Source organism: Bufo bufo, chromosome 4 (genome assembly GCF_905171765.1).
Source record: "Bufo bufo chromosome 4, aBufBuf1.1, whole genome shotgun sequence".
In the NCBI taxonomy this organism is placed as follows: Eukaryota; Metazoa; Chordata; class Amphibia; order Anura; family Bufonidae; genus Bufo; species Bufo bufo.
The window spans coordinates 249,205,396-249,226,194 of record NC_053392.1 but is presented as its reverse complement, the minus strand read 5'-3'; positions in this window follow the sequence as shown (position 1 = coordinate 249,226,194).

Sequence of the window (20,799 nt, the reverse complement as noted above, 5' to 3'; positions counted from 1 at the left end):
GCTGGAGGTCATTTTGCAGGGCTCTGGCAGTGCTCCTCCTGTTCCTCCTTGCACAAAGGCGGAGGTAGCGGTCCTGCTGCTGGGTTGTTGCCCTCCTACGGCCTCCTCCACGTCTCCTGATGTACTGGCCTGTCTCCTGGTAGCGCCTCCATGCTCTGGACACTACGCTGACAGACACAGCAAACCTTCTTGCCACAGCTCGCATTGATGTGCCATCCTGGATAAGCTGCACTACCTGAGCCACTTGTGTGGGTTGTAGACTCCGTCTCATGCTACCACTAGAGTGAAAGCACCGCCAGCATTCAAAAGTGACCAAAACATCAGCCAGGAAGCATAGGAACTGAGAAGTGGTCTGTGGTTACCACCTGCAGAACCACTCCTTTATTGGGGGTGTCTTGCTAATTGCCTATAATTTCCACCTGTTGTCTATCCCATTTGCACAACAGCATGTGAAATTGATTGTCACTCAGTGTTACTTCCTAAGTGGACAGTTTGATTTCACAGAAGTGTGATTGACTTGGAGTTACATTGTGTTGTTTAAGTGTTCCCTTTATTTTTTTGAGCAGTGTATATTCATAGATTAGAGAATGATGTTATTTAAGATGTTAAGTTTCTTAGTTCTTGAGAAAGGATTGGAGGTAGAGGGGAAGATCCCTCTTTTAAAAGGCGGTTCTCGTTCCTGTCTGGAGTAAGAGGTGGTCTCTCCAGGGGTGCTGTCATAGGCTCAAAGAAAAACGATTACCGGTAAGTGTAATCCAATATTTTTGTACAGGAAATTCAAGATGGAGTCCCTGAACTCTACCATCCCTTTAATAAACAAAAAGAATGTGTTGATGAGCACAATTGATTTAAAGGACGCTTACTAAGGCTACTTTCACACCTGCGTTCAGGTGTCCGCTCGTGAGCTCCGTTTGAAGGGGCTCACAAGCGGCCCTGAACGCAGCCGTCCGGCCCTAATGCATTCTCAGTGGAGGCCGATCCACTGAGAATGCATCCGTCTGCCAGCGTTCAGCCTCCGCTCAGTGAGCGGACACCTGACCGCTGCTTGCAGCGTTCGGGTGTCCGCCTGGCCGTGCGGAGGCGAGCGGATCCGTCCAGACTTACAATGTAAGTCAATGGGGACGCATCCGTTTGAAGATGACACTATATGGCTCAATCTTCAAACGGATCCGCCCCCATTGACTTTCAATGTAAAGTCTGGACGGATCCGCTCAGGCTACTTTCACACTTAGAAATTTTTCTAAGTTATAATGCAGACGGATCCGTTCTGAACGGATGCAAACGTCAGCATTATAGGAGCGCATCCGTCTGATGAAACATCAGACGGACCCGCTCCGAACGCTAGTGTGAAAGTAGCCTAACATGTCCCGATACAGGAACAGTCTTAGAGGTATCTAAGATTTGCTCTAAAAGGATGCATACTTCATTTTCAGTTCACAGCCCTTCCGTTTGACATTTCATCAGCCCCCAGAATATTCACCAAGCTCGTTATAGAAATGGTAGCTCATATAAGGAAGGAAGGCTTAACAATAATACTTAGATGATTTTTTGATAGTGGCAGATTCCCGAAGCCAGATGGAGCACGATGTAGACAGTATCTTACTCCTCCTAGAGGAACGAGGATGGGTGATAAACCTTAAAAAATCCTGTCTCCTTCCCCAAACAAGAATAAAGTTTCTAGGGATTTTCTTAGATTTAAAAGAATAGTCATCATTTCTCCCAGAAGAAAAGAAAAATGCCCTGAGATAAAAAGTTCTAAGCTTTCAAAAGAGGAGTTCCTGTTCCATAAGAGAAGCGATGAGTCTATTGGAGGTTTTAACGTCATGCATAACATCAGTACCTTGGTGCCAGATTCATTTCAGAAACCTACAATCCTGGCTACTGAAAAGATGGGACAAAAGACAGATATCTTTAGATCAGAAAATTCTAATCCCTGAACATGTAAAACTATCCCTCATCTGGTGGACCATCTCATGAAACCTCAACAAAGGCGTAGTAGAGCATAAGACACCATTCATCCAAATTCAGACGGATGCGAGCAAATCAAGTTGGGGAGCAAACATAGACGAAAGATTTTACCAAGGTCTTTGGCAAAGTTCCATAACAGATCGGTCATCAAACTACAGAGAGCTTCGGGCTGTATGGGAGACTCTAAAAGCCGCATCAGGTCTCCTAAAGGGAGACAATATAACAACAGTATCCTACTTAAGACACCAAGGAGAAACCTTCAGCTTCATCAAAAAGAGAGGGTGTTCTCCGGTGATAGACTTATTTGCCTCAAAAGAAAACGCAAAAGTTCAGAGATTCTATTCCCTAAATCAAAGGGACCCTCCTTGCGCGATCAACACTTTCTCTCCGATCTGGGACTGGAGCCTAGCCTATGCGTCCCCCCCCCCCCCTTCAGCTGATTCCGAAAGTGATTCAAAAGATGCTTTAGAAAAGACTGACTCTCATACTAATAACGCCTTTTTGGCTAAAGATAAGCTGGTTTCCCATTCTCAAGAAGCTGTCTCTACAGGAACCTTGGATTCTAGCTATCTGAAAATACATTCTAACACAGGGTCCGTTAGTACACGTCCATCCAGAATTTTTCAGATTAACAGCTTGGATCCTGAGTCAGAAATCCTAAAACGCCAAGGTCTATCAGATAAAGTAATCTCCACTCAGATCTTGTAGAAAGAAAGTCACTTTAGCAATTTATCTCAAGATCTCGAAGAAATTTTGCTCTTGGCTGGGCGAAGTTTAACCGAATCACTAAGATCTAGGTCTTCATCCTTCTGCCCTAAAGGTGCAGATAGGGGCTCTGTGTACATTTTTTTGATACAGACCTGGCAGAACACAGATGAGTTAAAAGGTTCATCAGAGGAGCTTCTAGACTAAGACCCTTTATCAGACCTCGCGTCCCTTCCTGGGACTTAAATATAGTACTAAATGGTCTAACAGGAAGTCCCTTTGAACCTCTAGGGCAGGGGTACTCAACTGGCGGACCGCGGTCCAAATACGGACCGCGGCCGCCAGTTGTCCGGACCCCGGCCATCGTTCAGAGCGCTGCTCCTCTCCTGCACACTGTGCCGTGCAGGAGGAGGAGCTTACCGGCGCACTTCCACCTGTCCCACAGCGCAGTGAGACAGGGCTTCCTCCACATGTAGCGCTCCTCCTCCTGCACACTCTGGCAGCTCTGCTCAATACAGCGGCGGCACAGGAGCTGATAGTTCTCAGCAGCGCAGGAGGAGTCTCTCCCTCCCCCCTGTGCTGCTGCTGTCCCCGCCGCTGCCAATAAGAAGAGGCAGGAGGAGGAGGGGAGGGGCTGTGGCCACTGCGCCACCAATGAAGAAAACTGACCTGTATTACAAATACAGGAGGCGGGTGCTGGAATCAAATAGCCGGCACCCGACCTCTGTGACAGGGAGCTGCGATCAGCTGCAGTTGAGTTAACCCTTCAGGTGCGGTACCTGAGGGGTTAATTGTAGCTGATCGCAGCCCCCTGTCACAAAGGTCGGGTGCCGGCTATTTGATTCCGGCACCCGCCTCCTGTATTTGTATAAGAAACGTTGGTGGCACAGTGCGCCCCCCCCCAACACCCCAGTATAAGAAACATTGGTGGCGCAGTGCGCCCCCCCCCCCTAGTATAAGAAACATTGGTGCGCAGTGCGCCGCCTCCCCCCCCCCCCTTCCCCATTATAATAAACATTGGTGGCTCAGTGGGAAGTGCCAATGAGGGTTAAAAATAATAAAAGAAAATTAACTCACCTCCTCCAGTTGATCGCTTAACTGCCGGTCTCCTGTTCTTACTTCTTTCTTCAGGACCTGTGGTGACGTCACTGAGCTCATCACATGGCCCATTACCATGGTGATGGATCATGTGATGAGCTCAGTGATGTCACCACAGGTCCTGAAGAAAGAAGTAAGAACTGGAGACCGGCAGCTAATCGATCAACTGGAGGAGGTGAGTAAATTATTTTTTAACCCTCATTGGCACTGCCCACTGCGCCACCAATGTTTATTATATTGGGGGGGCGCACTGCGCCACCAATGTTTATTATTTTGAGGGGGGGCGCACTGCGCCACCAATGTTTATTATATTGGGGGGCACACTGCGCCACCAATGTTTATTATGTTGGGGGGCACACTGCGCCACCAATGTTTATTATGTTGGGGGGCGCACTGCGCCACCAATGTTTATTATATTGGGGGGCACACTGCGCCACCAATGTTTATTATGTTGGGGGGCACACTGCGCCACCAATGTTTATTATGTTGGGGGGCACACTGCGCCACCAATGTTTATTATATTGAGGGGGGCGCACTGCGCCACCAATGTTTATTATATTGAGGGGGGCGCACTGCGCCACCAATGTTTATTATATTGAGGGGGGCGCACTGCGCCACCAATGTTTATTATACTGGGGTGATGGGGGGGCGCACTGCGCCACTAATGTTTATTATTTTGAGGGGGGGCGCACTGCGCCACCAATGTTTATTATTTTGAGGAGGGGCGCACTGCGCCACCAATGTTTATTATTTTGAGGGGGGGCGCACTGCGCCACCAATGTTTATTATATTGAGGGGGCCGCCAGACGAAAAAGTCGGACATGTAGTACTTTTAGTCTGGCGGCCTCTCACCGTGCTGCGCCGTAACTCTGCCCCCATCCCCATTATAGTCGATGGGCACAGAGCAGCGGCACGGCGAAGTAGTGGCAAGATGGATCTGACAGGGTGAGCAGCCTGTCGGATCCATCCTGCTGCAAGTGTGAAAGTACCCTTACTAATGAGCGCTTCCATCATGGAACGCCCATTAGTACAGCCTTTACCTCCACCGCTACTTGTGCTAGTAAAAAAAAATATATATTACGGCAGTGTTTCCCAACCAGTGTGCCTCCAGCTGTTGCAAAACTACAACTCCCAGAATGCCTGGACAGCCTTTGGCTGTGCGGGCATGCTGGGAGTTGTAGTTTTGCAACAGCTGGAGGCACACTGGTTGGGAAACACTGTATTACGGTACCTCCACCTCCATTTGCTGACGCTGTGGAGAACACTCCCTGCTGACTAGAAGCTCAGGACAGGACCTACAAGACGCCATCACGTTGGAGCACCGGTCCTGAGCGTGCAGTCAGCAGCGAATGTTCACCGCAGCCAGGTGAATGCTAATATTTTTATTTTTTTTGCAAAAGCAGAGAAGGGGGGCAATACTCTTACTGGGGGCACTAATGGGGACATTATTCTTACTGGGGCACTAATGTGGCCATTACTAATTCTGGGACTTACCCGAGGCGCTCCACTATAACGTCAGAGCGCCCCACGTGCATGGATCACATGATCGCATGGCATCTTTACTGTTGGCGTTCAGCTCGGACCTTCACCTGACTGCAGACCCTGGTATGTGGACCTTTAATAAAACTAGTTGAGTACCCCTGCTCTAGGGAATACTTCAATTATATTGCTCTCCTTCAAAACCGCTTTCCTAGAAGTAATTTCGTCAGCAAGGAGACTAGGTGAAATGCAGGCCCTGTCAATCAGAGATCCCTATTAATGATCCTAGATGATAGAATTATTCTTAAGCTTGATCCCAGTTTTCTTCAAAAGTTGATATCAGACTTCCATGGAAATCAGGAAATAATCCCTCCCCTACTTTTGTAGTAATCCTAAAAATGCAAAAGAAGAATAATTTCATTCTTTAGATGTCAGGAGAATGGTACTGAAGTACCTGGAAGTTTCCAAAAGCTATAGAAGGGTAGACAATCTTCTAGTCCAATTTAGGGGGAAAACAAGGAAAAGGCAGCATCCAAAGCTTCCATTGGTAGGTGGATTAAACAGACTATAAGTACCTGTTACCTGATTCAGGGTCTTTAGTGTCTTGTAAAGATTAGGGCCCATTCCACCAGGGTTGTACCCTCTTCTTATGCAGAAAAAGCTGGTGCATCTTTGGAGTAGATCTGCAAAGCTGCAACCTGGTCCAATGTGCATACTTTTATTAGACATTATAGGCTTGATTTGACAGGATCATCATATCTATCTTTCGATAGACAGGTTCTTCAGACCGAATTCCCCCCCCCCCCAAAAAAAAAATATACATATGTATATAATTAAATACTGTATGTATTTACTTAGCTACAATAGAGTAAAAAAAAATGTGGTGGGTGGTAGTGGGGGGCAATTTAATCTTTCTCTGTTTTCCTGCCCCTACAGAGGTCAGGGGTCAATCTCCAGTTATATGCCGTCATGGTGGATTCATGGAAAAGGAATTACCGGTAAGACTAATTCAGATTTGTGTCCGGCTGACATCAGGCATTTGCACTGGATCAGTCAGCTGGATCTCATAGACCGAGATGTGAACACAGCCTAACACAAATAAAGCAAGTCTTTACATATAGCAAACAGGAAAAACCTGCTGCAGGCTATAAATCACTTTCTATGATGATTACAGTAGTTTCTTCAGGGTCCTGTATAGCGCACAGTGTAACAGAAAAATAACATAGAGCTGCAGATCTGTACCGGATGTCCAAAGGAGCTTTTCCTCCTGGTACAGAGAGAGGGCAATATAGGACATGTAGCTACTGTACTGTAAAGAAGAGCTACTAGACAACCAATATAGGTGATTTACCAGACAGAGAAATGGCCATGTTATTTTATGCACTTATATAGCGCTGACATATTCTGCAGTGCTTTACAGACTTTGCATCAAGCTGTCCCCAATAGGAATCACAATCTAAGTTCCCTATTAATATGTTTTTGGAGTGTGGCAGGAAACCGGAATACCCGGAGGAAACCCACGCAAACACGGGTTGTGTTTCTACAGTGGCACAAGAGACCATTGTAAGTTGAAAATATTGTATCTTGAGGGACCACTATATTAGGTGCACTTTGAAGATTGAGAGCGAAGCACCTGTGATGCGTTCCTACAGTCTAATAAGAGAGACTAGCTGGATCAATGTATGGGTGTCTTACCTTGGCTAGTGAAGGTGTACAGGGTGTGACTACTGCAGATGCCGCAATTCTTCTCTTTATATACAATTAAAACTGTGTTCCAGGCGTTCCGCTATGAACCCCCTTCTCATCCTCGCTGTTTAAGAATTTTTTCAAAAACCCATTCCAGTTCAGTTATGAAGCTACATATTAGAAACCACCTATAAATGACACTGATTTTATAAACTTTGCTAATCCTTTAGGTGTTCCACAAGAATTAAAGTAAAATGGAAATTAGATTTTCCATTTGAATCTATTTTTTCCAGTAACGCAGCACGGGTTAACAGCAAAACAAACTTCAAATGTCAATATTTATTATCCCAATTCTACACTTTGCAGATACACCCCATATGTCATTGTAAATTGCTGTATGTGCACACTACAAGGCTCAGAAATTTAAGAGCATCATGTGGTTTTTGGAGGACAGATTTGCTTGAATGGTTTTTGGATGCCATATCACATTTGAAGAGACCCTAAGGTACCCCTACAATAGAAGCCCCTTATATGTGACCCTATTTTGGAAACTCCACCCCTCAAGGAATTTGAGTGGTGTACTGACCACTTTGACCCCACAGACATTTCATTGAATTTAGAAACACTTGGCTGTGAAAATGAAACATTTTTAATTTTCAAAAGGGATAACGGGAGAAAAAAAGATGCTATAGTTTGTTAATTTCTACTGAATACTGCAATACCTTATATGTGTAGTAAAAAAAAGGCCTTACTGTGGTGGTGCCCGCAGTGTTGGGTGCCAGTCCGAAGCACCCCCAGCAACAGCAAATTTCAAAGCAGACTGCGGCACTCACAAGACTTGTGAGTGCCGCGGTCTCCTTTGAAATACCTCCTTTGAAATACCATTTGTGGCTGTAAAACTGCTGTTGGGCACACTACAGGTTCATAAGACAAAGAGCACCTTGTGTATGTGAGGCCTAGTTTGGTGATTTTTATAGCAATGGCCAACAACAACAGAGGCCCGGAGGTTAAATAAAAAAAAACAAGAAGTGACCCCATTTTAGAATCCACACCCCTGACAGAATTTATCAGTGGGTGCAGTGAGCATTTTGACCCAACAAGTGTTTTGCAAGAATTAATTCACAGCAGATGGTGTAAAGTGAAAATTGCAATTTTTACACAGATATGCCAGTTCAGTGCCCGATATTTTGTATCCATCGTATGCCAGTCTGAAAAGCAGGCCCTCTTATTATGCTGTGCTTTCATATTTTAGAAATACCCTACATGTGACCCTAATAATTTGCCTGAACATACAATGGGGCTGAGGAGTAAAAAAGCACCTTGCACATTTGAGGCTAAATGTGGGTTATGTATCTAGGGGGTCATTTACAAACAGCTGGGCACGGCATACTGGGCACTGGAATGCCATATTTGTGGAAACCGAGCAGTTTTCATTTCGCATAGTCTCCTGGTCATTTTTTGTAGTCTCAATAAGGATTCTTTTATTTGTTACCCTGGATGTGTAAGGTAGAGGGCAAGGACAGAGAGTAGAGAGATTGTCAAAAACCAAAGAGCTCCCCCTTCACCCTCTTCTGTTGTAGTGAGTAAAAAGCCTATTAGCATTTAAATACTGAGGGTGATGACAAAACATAATGCACATTTAGGAGTAAGGTAAATGGAGCACTTCAAATGTGTCCTTAACACAGCAGGCCTACTTAGATGGAAATTTATTTACCTGGAATTTCCTGTTATCTTCAGGCAGCACATTCACCAAAAGGTTAAATTCCCTTAGGTACAACTAGACAAAGACAGGTTAACAAGTACAAATGATAAATCAATTAACCAATCACCATGCCCCCTATAAAGCTGAGCAGAAGGAAGGAACCAGTGTGTTTTTATAAAGCAATCTTAAATTTATTAAAAGGAGGGAAAGCTGTGCTGCCTACGGATTACAGCAAAGGAAAACGTTCAGGTAAATATTAGTTTTCCTGGACGTACTATGGCATCACAGTCACGAATAGGCCTTACAAATATTCTAAGGATATTAGAGGCCTATGTCGTGAGCATGGTAAGCCTGTGATCCTTTATCAAGGGTGAAGATGTTGACCATGGGGCAGCATTGTAAATGTGTTCCAGTGGTATGTGCTCAGTTCATGGCTGTGGAACAGGTAGAGTGACTGATGAAAATGGTAGCACTTCTCTAGACCCCCTGTTCCACCGATTTAGTGGCATTCTCCTTCTCTGGCCCTTTTTCGGTACTTGATGCTGAAGAAAGGGACTACAGATTTTTTTAAGGTATTTGGCATTTCAATATATATTAAGATTGTTCTTCTGGCATCAAGGGAGTGCCATTCCTCCTGTTCCTGACCTTGTTAATTCTAAATCTCCGAGATAAGGTCCCTTGTATGTACAGATCCTATAGTTCATGAATATGCCTTGCAGAAGTGATGACAACTATCAAGAAGATCTTGAATACTGTAAACAAGGTGGGTGCCAAAATCTTACTGGTTGTCTGATACCAGATGGATTACAAAAGAGTATGTTATAAGTACATAAGTACTGTACATCCACACGTGGCAAAAATGAGTAAACAATGATTATATATCTATATGAAAATATGGTTATTTATTGCTATAATAGATAATTGGTCCAGTGCCAAATCGATTCACCTATCAGCATAAATACATAACATAATAAAAATACAATACAAAAGAAAGAAAAACAGTCCAATTAATAAAATATTAATCCAGGTTATAGAATATTAATGTGTGAGCCCATATATGGCTCTCAATAACAGTCACAGGGTCCATGCGACATAAAAAATCATTGTCCACCGATATGCTGTTCTAGTTTTTGAAATGCATGTAATCAAAGTAGATATCCAACTTGGGCATTAAATGTCTTAATGCAAGTATCCAAAATTGTGTCATGAATAAGAACGTTGTCGTTTGAAACGCGTAGACTGACAAGGGCATCACTGGTTATGAATCATTCTGTACCTCTGTACCTTATATATCGCATGACCACATAAAGGAACCTACTTTTGAGTGCCGGATTTCCTTCCTTTCAACCCATTCCAAAATTGTGGTCACATACTGTATACTGTAGCTTATGGTATTCTTGTGTTTATATGGTGTACGAAATGGAATACATGTGTTGCTGATATCTAATTAGAACAATGTGCAGGTTTGAGCGCACCCGGGGTGTAGTTTGTTCACCGACCGAACACCTGAAGTTGCTCCTCCTTGTGGCATCCTTCAGCTATACTGCTTCGCAGTGTGTGCTGTACGCTGTCTGGGTGTCCTCAGCTTCCTCTCTCTACGCTGACGTCCTGTGTCGGCTAAGAGCTGCTGGCAGTTTAGTGGTAGGCTGTAAGTTGTTAAATCGTCTTCGCTACAAAATTGTTCTTGCCTGCTGAATATACTGGATAAAATAGTTGCAGGGATAGTTGGATAGGTCACTGCTAGATGCGTTTCAGAACCTCCTTGGTTCCGTCCTCAGTAACATATCTCTCTCAGGATAATTCAGATTTTATATAGCTCAGAAGCAAAGAAAACCAGGAATGGATCTTCACAAATGAGGTAATTTAATAAAAGATATTCTGGAATCTCAAATCCGTTATTATCAATAAATTAATAATGTTTCAAATGCACCCCAATGGGGAAGGGGCAGCTGTGCTGGGGAGAAAGATGGCTAGAAGGTTGGAGGAGTGTTTAAACTAGGGACTGGGGGGGGAGGGAAATTACACTATAGGAGGGGAAGATAGTGCAGATAGAGACCGGGGGCAAGGTAGTGGGACTGGGGGAGGAATGGAAGGAGGGACTAGAACAGTTCAGAAGGAAAGGTGTAGGGTAAAAAATATACATAAACCTCTCAAATGTATGTATACTAATGCCAGAAGCCTGACTAATAAAACTGGTGAACTGGAATTAGTGATGTGTGAGGAGGACTATGACATAGTGGGAATAACTGAGACATGGCTGGATGATAGCTATGACTGGGCAGTTAATGTACAAGGTTACAGTCTGTTTAGAAAGGATCGTCAAAACCGGAGAGGGGGAGGGGTTTGCCTCTATGTAAAGTCTTGTCTAAAGCCCACACTCCGTGAAGATATAAGTGAGGGACATGAACATGTGGAGTCACTGTGGGTAGAGATACATGGAGCTAAAAACAACAATAAATTACTAATAGGAGTTTACTATAAACCACCTAATATACCAGAGTCCACAGAAAATCAACTACTAAACGAGATAGACCAGGCGGCAAATCATAATGAGGTGGTTATTATGGGGGACTTCAACTACCCAGATATAGACTGGGAAACTGAAACTTGTATATCTCATAAGGGAAACAGGTTCTTGGCAATAACCAAAGACAATTACCTCTCCCAACTGGTTCAGAACCCGACTAGAGGGACGGCCATACTGAACTTAGTATTAACCAATAGGCCTGACAGAACAACAGACGTGCAGGTTGGTGGACACCTGGGAAATAGTGACCATAAAGTAATAACCTACCAAATATCATTCAAAAGAGCGTTTCTACAGGGAGGAACAAAAATACCAAGCTTCAAAAAAGCTAAATTTAGCCAACTAAGAGAGGCCATAGGCCTAACTAACTGGGACAAAGTCCTCAAAAATAAAAATACAGCCACAAAATGGGATATCTTTAAAAACATCCTAAAATCTCACTGTGAGAGGTACATACCGTATGGGAATAAAAGGTTAAGGAACAAAATGAAACCAATGTGGATAAATAGAACTGTAAAGAAAGCAATAAATGACAAAAAGAAAGCATATAAATCACTAAAACAGGAGGGTAGCACGGAAGCACTGAAAAACTATAAGGAAAAAAATAGAACATGTAAAAAACTAATAAAAGCGGCCAAACTAGAGACCGAGAGATTAATTGCCAAAGAGAGTAAAACTAACCCTAAAATGTTCTTCAATTATATAAATGTTAAAAAGTATAAATCTGAAGGTGTCGGCCCTTCAAAGAGTAATGAGGGGGGAGTCGCAGAGAGCGACGAGGAGAAAGCAAAGCTGTTAAATATTTTTTTCTCCAATGTATTCACTGAGGAAAATAAACTGTCAGATGACATGCAGAATGTAAAAATAAATTCCCCATTAAAAGTGTCCTGTCTGACCCAGGAAGAAGTAGATCAGCGACTTAAAAAGATTAAAATAGACAAATCGCCAGGACCGGATGGCATACACCCCGTATCCTAAGGGAATTAAGTAATGTCATAGCCAGACCCTTATTTCTGATATTTGCGGACTCTATACTGACAGGGAATGTCCCACAGGATTGGCGCATAGCAAATGTGGTGCCAATATTCAAAAAGGGTCCAAAAACAGAGCTTGGAAACTATAAGCCGGTAAGTTTAACATCTGTCGTGACTCGTGGGTAAACTGTTTGAAGGTTTTCTGAGAGATGCTATCTTAGAGCATCTCAACGGAAATAAGCAAATAACGCCATATCAGCATGGCGCTTCATGAGGGATCGGTCATGCCAAACTAATTTAATCAGTTTCTATGAGGAGGTAAGTTCTAGACTTGACAGCGGCGAATCAATGGATGTCGTATATCTGGACTTCTTCAAAGCATTTCACACTGCACCACATAAAAGGTTAGTATATAAAATGAGAACTAGGAGAAAACGTCTGTATGTGGGTAAGTAACTGACTCAATGATAGAAAACAGAGGGTGGTTATTAACGGTACACACTCAGATTGGGTCACTGTCACTAGTGGGGTACCTCAGGGGTCAGTATTGGGCCCTATTCTCTTCAATATATTTATTAATGATCTTGTAGAAGGCTTGCATAGTAAAGTATCAATTTTTGCAGATGACACTAAACTGTGTAAAGTAATTAACACTGAAGAGGACAGTATACTACTACAGAGGGATCTGGATAGACTGGAGGCTTGGGCAGATAAGTGGCAGATGAGGTTTAACACTGACAAATGTAAAGTTATGCACATGGGAAGGAATAATGCAAGTCACCCGTACATACTAAATGGTAAAACACTGGGTAACACTGACATGGAAAAGGATCTAGGAATTTTAATAAACAGCAAACTAAGCTGCAAAAACCAGTGTCAGGCAGCTGCTGCCAAGGCCAATAAGATAATGGGTTGCATCAGAAAGGGCATAGATGCCAGTGATAAGAACATAGTCCTACCACTTTACAAATCTCTAGTCAGACCACACATGGAGTACTGTGTACAGTTCTGGGCTCCTGTAAACAAGGCAGACATAGCAGAGCTGGAGAGGGTCCAGAAGAGGGCAACTAAAGTAATAACTGGAATAGGGCAACTACAGTACCCTGAAAGATTATCAAAATTAGGGTTATTCACTTTAGAAAAAAGACAACTGAGGGGAGATCTAATTAATATGTATAAATATATCAGGGGTCAGTACAGAGATCTATCCCATCATCTATTTATCCCCAGGACTGTGACTGTGACGAGGGGACATCCTCTGCGTCTGGAGGAAAGAAGGTTTGTACACAAACATAGAAAAGGATTCTTTACGGTAAGAGCAGTGAGACTATGGAACTCTCTGCCTGAGGAGGTGGTGATGGTGAGTACAATAAAGGAATTCAAGAGGATGTATTTCTGGAGCGTAATAATATTACAGGCTATAGCTACTAGAGAGGGGTCGTTGATCCAGGGACTTATTCTGATTGCCTGATTGGAGTCGGGAAGGAATTTTTTATTCCCCTAAAGTGGGGAAAATTAGCTTCTACCTCACAGGGTTTTTTTTTTTTGCCTTCCTCTGGATCAACTTGCAGGATAACAGGCCGAACTGGATGAACAAATGTCTTTTTTCGGCCTTATGTACTATGTTACTATGTAAATGATCTTATATTGCAATGGATATATAAAGATATATCAGAAAATCATGTATTGCAATGGAGATATAAAGATATATGAAAATCATGTACTGCATGTATTACAATGGAGATATAAAAATAAAAACGCATGTTTTTGATGTGCTTTTAAGAGAAATAGAATGCGTGACCCAAATAATAACTATCTGAACTTCTGTATTGTTCACACACGTCAATGAGACAGAAATAATCATATTTGGTAAATATATATTATACTGTATATTTGTGAGGGGCAAGTAAATATATATTATACTGTATATTTGTGAGGGGCAACAGTATGACAAAAGAGCATGTGCTGCTGCTAAAGGCTATATTGGAGAAAGCCTACTTGTCTGGTGAAGCTGCTGCTGCTAATCCGGACACTTTTGCTATTTTGCAAGGAAATCTTGTGATGATTTAGAGGGCCAGAAGCCCAAGTGAAAGAGTGACCTGTTGAGAAGATTTTTTTTTTTTGGGGGTCACTATGATATCCTGTGTAGGTTGCTGTGGCTTGGTGGAGCCCATCAGGTGCAACAGAGTATTGTTGGGAGCTGGAGGACTGGAATGGGTGATCGTTTGATCAGGAGATCAGATAAAGTAAGTCAAAGATCCTGCGAGTTGGTGATGGGGGGGGGGGGGGGGGGGGAGATCCTGCTCAGGGTCACTGTAGATGCTCGCCAGCAAGTATCTTGGGTTATGCCAGACGTACTGGACTTCCTGAAGAGGGGGCCAGAGACTGATACCACTGCGTCTCTGACCTTTGTAATAGACTATTGCTCTGTACAGTGGGAGCTCTTGAAATGAGAGGCCCTGGATGTAGAATTTGTTCTGGGCATAGACTTCCCGTTTTTTTGCAATTATGGAATGAAGAAAGTGCATCAAAATATGCGGATGGAGAATCTGAGGAAAAGTCTTTGGCAGAGTGTGTGACTCGTCGCCTGATAAAGAAGACTGGATTCAAAGCCAAGACGTTTCCCATGGCAACTGTTGCGCTGGGGAGCCTGTATGTGATTGTGTGACCAGGAAGTAAGGGCTGGAGGTTCCTAAGATCCAGGAGAAGTATAACCTCTGTGGAGATGTTCCTATAGCACCCTCATCTCCCAGGGGTGCCCAACCTGTGATGTCTGTGTAAGAGCGTTTCTGTTATTGCGTGTGTGGCCGAAAATGTGATAGAGAGAAAGGCTCTGGAGGTTGGACATGTTGCTGACCAGTGGCTTAGTGCCTCAGAAGCCATGAACTGGCGTGAGCAAGCAGCAATCGCTATGTGCCAAGCCGGTAGGTGTTGAGACACCCGGATCAGAGACTGCGCCAAAAATGCACAACATTGTGGTGAATGGCAGTCCAGTCAAAGTGTTGGATGCAGGGAGTCAGGTGAGCCTGGTACATGCTAGCTTGGTAGCTGTGCTGGACAAACAACTGAGTGTGATGATGGATATTCATCATTCACAAGGCTGAGTAAAGCCTGAGTTTGGACGGACCCGGTGACACCTGGAGAAGAGGGATGTAACATGGTCAGAGTTGGGAAGACTGCTGGACCGTATCTCCCCAATTTCTCACGTGGTCACCGCCAGGACTGGTGGACCGAGACCCCAATGGGTTGCATTAGTCACAGCTAGGAAGCTGTGTGACCGCATGGCTGAGTGAAGCTGAATACTGCAGTGTGAATACTGACCTAGAGGGGAGTTAGAAAAAACCTCTGTATAGTGAGCGTCTAGTCGAGCAAGCATTTATTGTTTTGTGTTGATGTAACATGTGATGTGAAGCTGCGCCTTCATAGTGCCAAGTGATGGACGTTTGATGAGCTGTGTGACAAATAAAGCACAGTTTGAGCTTGAAAATCCCCCTGTTTGATGAGAGGAATGTCATTGCCACCCCAGGCAGAGAATATATATATATATATACAGGGAGTGCAGAATTATTAGGCAAGTTGTATTTTTGAGGATTAATTTTATTATTGAACAACAACCATGTTCTCAATGAACCCAAAAAACTCATTAATATCAAAGCTGAATATTTTTGGAAGTAGTTTTTAGTTTGTTTTTAGTTTTAGCTATTTTAGGGGGATATCTGTGTGTGCAGGTGACTATTACTGTGCATAATTATTAGGCAACTTAACAAAAAACAAATATATACCCATTTCAATTATTTATTTTTACCAGACAAACCAATATAACATCTCAACATTCACAAATATACATTTCTGACATTCAAAAACAAAACAAAAACAAATCAGTGACCAATATAGCCACCTTTCTTTGCAAGGACACTCAAAAGCCTGCCATCCATGGATTCTGTCAGTGTTTTGATCTGTTCACCATCAACATTGCGTGCAGCAGCAACCACAGCCTCCCAGACACTGTTCAGAGAGGTGTACTGTTTTCCCTCCTTGTAAATCTCACATTTGATGATGGACCACAGGTTCTCAATGGGGTTCAGATCAGGTGAACAAGGAGGCCATGTCATTAGATTTTCTTCTTTTATACCCTTTCTTGCCAGCCACGCTGTGGAGTACTTGGACGCGTGTGATGGAGCATTGTCCTGCATGAAAATCATGTTTTTCTTGAAGGATGCAGACTTCTTCCTGTACCACTGCTTGAAGAAGGTGTCTTCCAGAAACTGGCAGTAGGACTGGGAGTTGAGCTTGACTCCATCCTCAACCCGAAAAGGCCCCACAAGCTCATCTTTGATGATACCAGCCCAAACCAGTACTCCACCTCCACTTTGCTGGCGTCTGAGTCGGACTGGAGCTCTCTGCCCTTTACCAATCCAGCCACGGGCCCATCCATCTGGCCCATCAAGACTCACTCTCATTTCATCAGTCCATAAAACCTTAGAAAAATCAGTCTTGAGATATTTCTTGGCCCAGTCTTGACGTTTCAGCTTGTGTGTCTTGTTCAGTGGTGGTCGTCTTTCAGCCTTTCTTACCTTGGCCATGTCTCTGAGTATTGCACACCTTGTGCTTTTGGGCACTCCAGTGATGTTGCAGCTTTGAAATATGGCCAAACTGGTGGCAAGTGGCATCTTGGCAGCTGCACGCTTGACTTTTCTCAGTTCATGGGCAGTTATTTTGCGCCTTGGTTTTTCCACACGCTTCTTGCGACCCTGTTGACTATTTTGAATAAAAAAGCTTGATTGTTCGATGATCACGCTTCAGAAGCTTTGCAATTTTAAGAGTGCTGCATCCCTCTGCAAGATATCTCACTATTTTTGACTTTTCTGAGCCTGTCAAGTCCTTCTTTTGACCCATTTTGCCAAAGGAAAGGAAGTTGCCTAATAATTATGCACACCTAATATAGGGTGTTGATGTCATTAGACCACACCCCTTCTCATTACAGAGATGCACATCACCTAATATGCTTAATTGGTAGTAGGCTTTCGAGCCTATACAGCTTGGGGTAAGACAACATGCATAAAGAGGATGATGTGGTCAAAATACTCATTTGCCTAATAATTCTGCACTCCCTATATATATATATATATATACACTGCTCAAAAAAATAAAGGGAACACAAAAATAACACATCCTAGATCTGAGTTAATTAAATATTCTTCTGAAATACTTTGTTCTTTACATAGTTGAATGTGCTGACAACAAAATCACACAAAAATAAAAAAAATGGAAATCAAATTTTTTAACCCATGGAGGTCTGGATTTGGAGTCACACTCAAAATTAAAGTGGAAAAACACACTACAGGCTGATCCAACTTTGATGTAATGTCCTTAAAACAAGTCAAAATGAGGCTCAGTAGTGTGTGTGGCCTCCACGTGCCTGTATGACCTCCCTACAACGCCTGTGCATGCTCCTGATGAGGTGGCGGACGGTCTCCTGAGGGATCTCCTCCCAGACCTGGACTAAAGCATCTGCCAACTCCTGGACAGTCTGTGGTGCAACGTGACGTTGGTGGATAGAGCGAGACATGATGTCCCAGATGTGCTCAATTGGATTCAGGTCTGGGGAATGGGCAGGCCAGTCCATAGCATCAATGCCTTCATCTTGCAGGAACTGCTGACACACTCCAGCCACATGAGGTCTAGCATTGTCTTGCATTAGGAGGAACCCAGGGCCAACCGCACCAGCATATGGTCTCACAAGGGGTCTGAGGATCTCATCTCGGTACCTAATGGCAGTTAGGCTACCTCTGGCGAGCACATGGAGGGCTGTGCGGCCCTCCAAAGAAATGCCACCCCACACCATTACTGACCCAATGCCAAAACGGTCATGCTGGCATTGCTGGAGGATGTTGCAGGCAGCAAAACGTTCTCCACGGCGTCTCCAGGCTCTGTCACGTCTGTCACATGTGCTCAGTGTGAACCTGCTTTCATCTGTGAAGAGCACAGGGCGCCAGTGGTGAATTTGCCAATCTTAATGTTCTCTGGCAAATGCCAAACGTCCTGCACGGTGTTGGGCTGTAAGCACAACCCCCACCTGTGGACATCGGGCCCTAATATCACCCTCATGGAGTCTGTTTCTGACCGTTTGAGCAGACACATGCACATTTGTGGCCTGCTGGAGGTCATTTTGCAGGGCTCTGGCAGTGCTCCTCCTGTTCCTCCTTGCACAAAGGCTGAGGTAGCGGTCCTGCTGCTGGGTTGTTGCCCTCCTACGGCCTCCTCCACGTCTCCTGATGTACTGGCCTGTCTCCTGGTAGCGTCTCCATGCTCTGGACACTACGCTGACAGACACAGCAAACCTTCTTGCCACAGCTCGCATTGATGTGCCATCCTGGATAAGCTGCACTACCTGAGCCACTTGTGTGGGTTGTAGACTCCGTCTCATGCTACCACTAGAGTGAAAGCACCGCCAGCATTCAAAAGTGACCAAAACATCAGCCAGGAAGCATAGGAACTGAGAAGTAGTCTGTGATCACCACCTGCAGAACCATTCCTTTATTGGGGGTATCTTGCTAATTGCCTATAATTTCCACCTGTTGTCTATCCCATTTGCACAACAGCATGTGAAATTGATTGTCACTCAGTGTTGCTTCCTAAGTGGACAGTTTGATTTCACAGAAGTGTGATTGACTTGGAGTTACATTGTGTTGTTTAAGTGTTCCCTTTATTTTTTTGAGCAGTGTATATATATATATATATATATATATATATATATATATATAATCATTGTTTCCTCATTTTTGCCAAAAGTGTGAATGTGCAAGATCTTGAATATGATGGCATGATGGTGGTTGGAAACTTTGCTCTTTGCAACTGTGTCTTTTTTTTTGCTTTATTTAAATATATTGTACAAAAATATCTTGGGCCTCCTGGCAGCTAAGGCTACTTTCACACTTGCGGCAGGACGGATCCGACATGCTGTTCACCATGTCGGATCCGTCCTGCGGCTATTTCGCCGTGCCGCCGGACCGCCGCTCCGTCCCCATTGACTATAATGGGGACGGGGGCGGAGCTCCGGCGCAGCACGGCAGTGCACGGCGAAAGCCGCCGGACTAAAAAGCCTGACATGCAGTAATTTTAGTCCGGCGGCCTTTCGCCGTGCTGCGCCGGAGCTCCGCCCCCGTCCCCATTTTAGTCAATGGGGACGGAGCGGCGGTCCGGCGAAATAGCCGCAGGACGGATCCGACATGGTGAACAGCATGTCGGATCCGTCCTGCCGCAAGTGTGAAAGTACCCTAACAGTGTTAACAACCTCAGTGGAACTTGTATGGATAAAGACAAAGACATCCCTTTTAGAAGAGAAGGTTTGAAATTTTTAGCAGACTCCAGTAACTGTTCTACGAGAGTGACCACAGAAACGGGAACCAGGCCACGCGAGGCTATCATGGGATAATGGCTATGACTTCTGTTTGCTTCTTCAGGCTTTTCCTGAGCACTTTCAGCAATAATGTAAGATATGGGAATGTATATACAATATACAGTGTCTTGAAAATGTATTCATACCCCTTGAACTTTTCCACATTTTTTACACCCCTAATTAAATGTATTTTATTGGGATTTTATGTGATAGACCAGTGGTGGGCAACCTTTTTTTTCAACTGAGCCAAATCTCGCCAAAACCACGATTGAAATTTATTTTGAGAGCCACATTTTTAAAACCGAAAATACATAGGATGGTACACTGTTTTTAGTTTCAATAAGTTTTTATTGAGAATATTGTGCATGCAAGTATCCACATAGGTCGGGTACTGTGGGACTCTTTGCACCGGCCCTGTCACGTGGACGTGACCAGAGCCTGTGCAAGGATTTTTTGGCAACACAAGCGAAGCTACATCTCGGTGACCCCCTTCTCCCACCGCCCCGCCCGCAGCTCACCTGGTCCTGGTTCTGTCTGCAGCAGCTGGCTTCTCCTCTGTGTGGTCCTGATATCTTCGATCTGGTTTGAGGACTGTACTTTTCGCCCTATAAGATGCACATAGGTTTTAGAGGAGTATAATCAGAAACAATATTTTCCATTATACCTCAGGTCAGACCACCAATCAGACCCCCAATGTTAATCATACCTCAGATCAGCCCCCTATATCAGCAGTCAGCACCCCATCCATCATGCCCATGTCAGCCCCCATCCATCATGCCCCCATGTCAGCCGTCATGCCCCTATGTCAGCCGTCAGCCCCCCATGTCAGCACCCCATCTATCATGCCCATGTCAGCCGTCAGCACCCCATCCATCATGCCCATGTCAGCCGTCAGCACCCCATCCATCATGCCCATGTCAGCCGTCAGCACCCCATCCATCATGCCCATGTCAGCCGTCAGCACCCCATCATGCCCATGTCAGCCCCCATCCATCATTACCCCCCATGTCAGCCATCAGCCCCCCATGTCAGCCATCATGCCCCCCATGTCAGCCGTCAGCACCCCATCCATCATGCCCATGTCAGCTGTCAGCCCCCATCCATCATGCCCCCCATGTCAGCCGTCATGCCCCTATGTCAGCCGTCAGCACCCCATGTCAGCCGTCAGCCATCAGCCCCCCATGTCAGCACTCCATCCATCATGTCCATGTCAGCCGTCAGCCCCCATCCATCATGCCCCCCATGTCAGCCATCATGACCT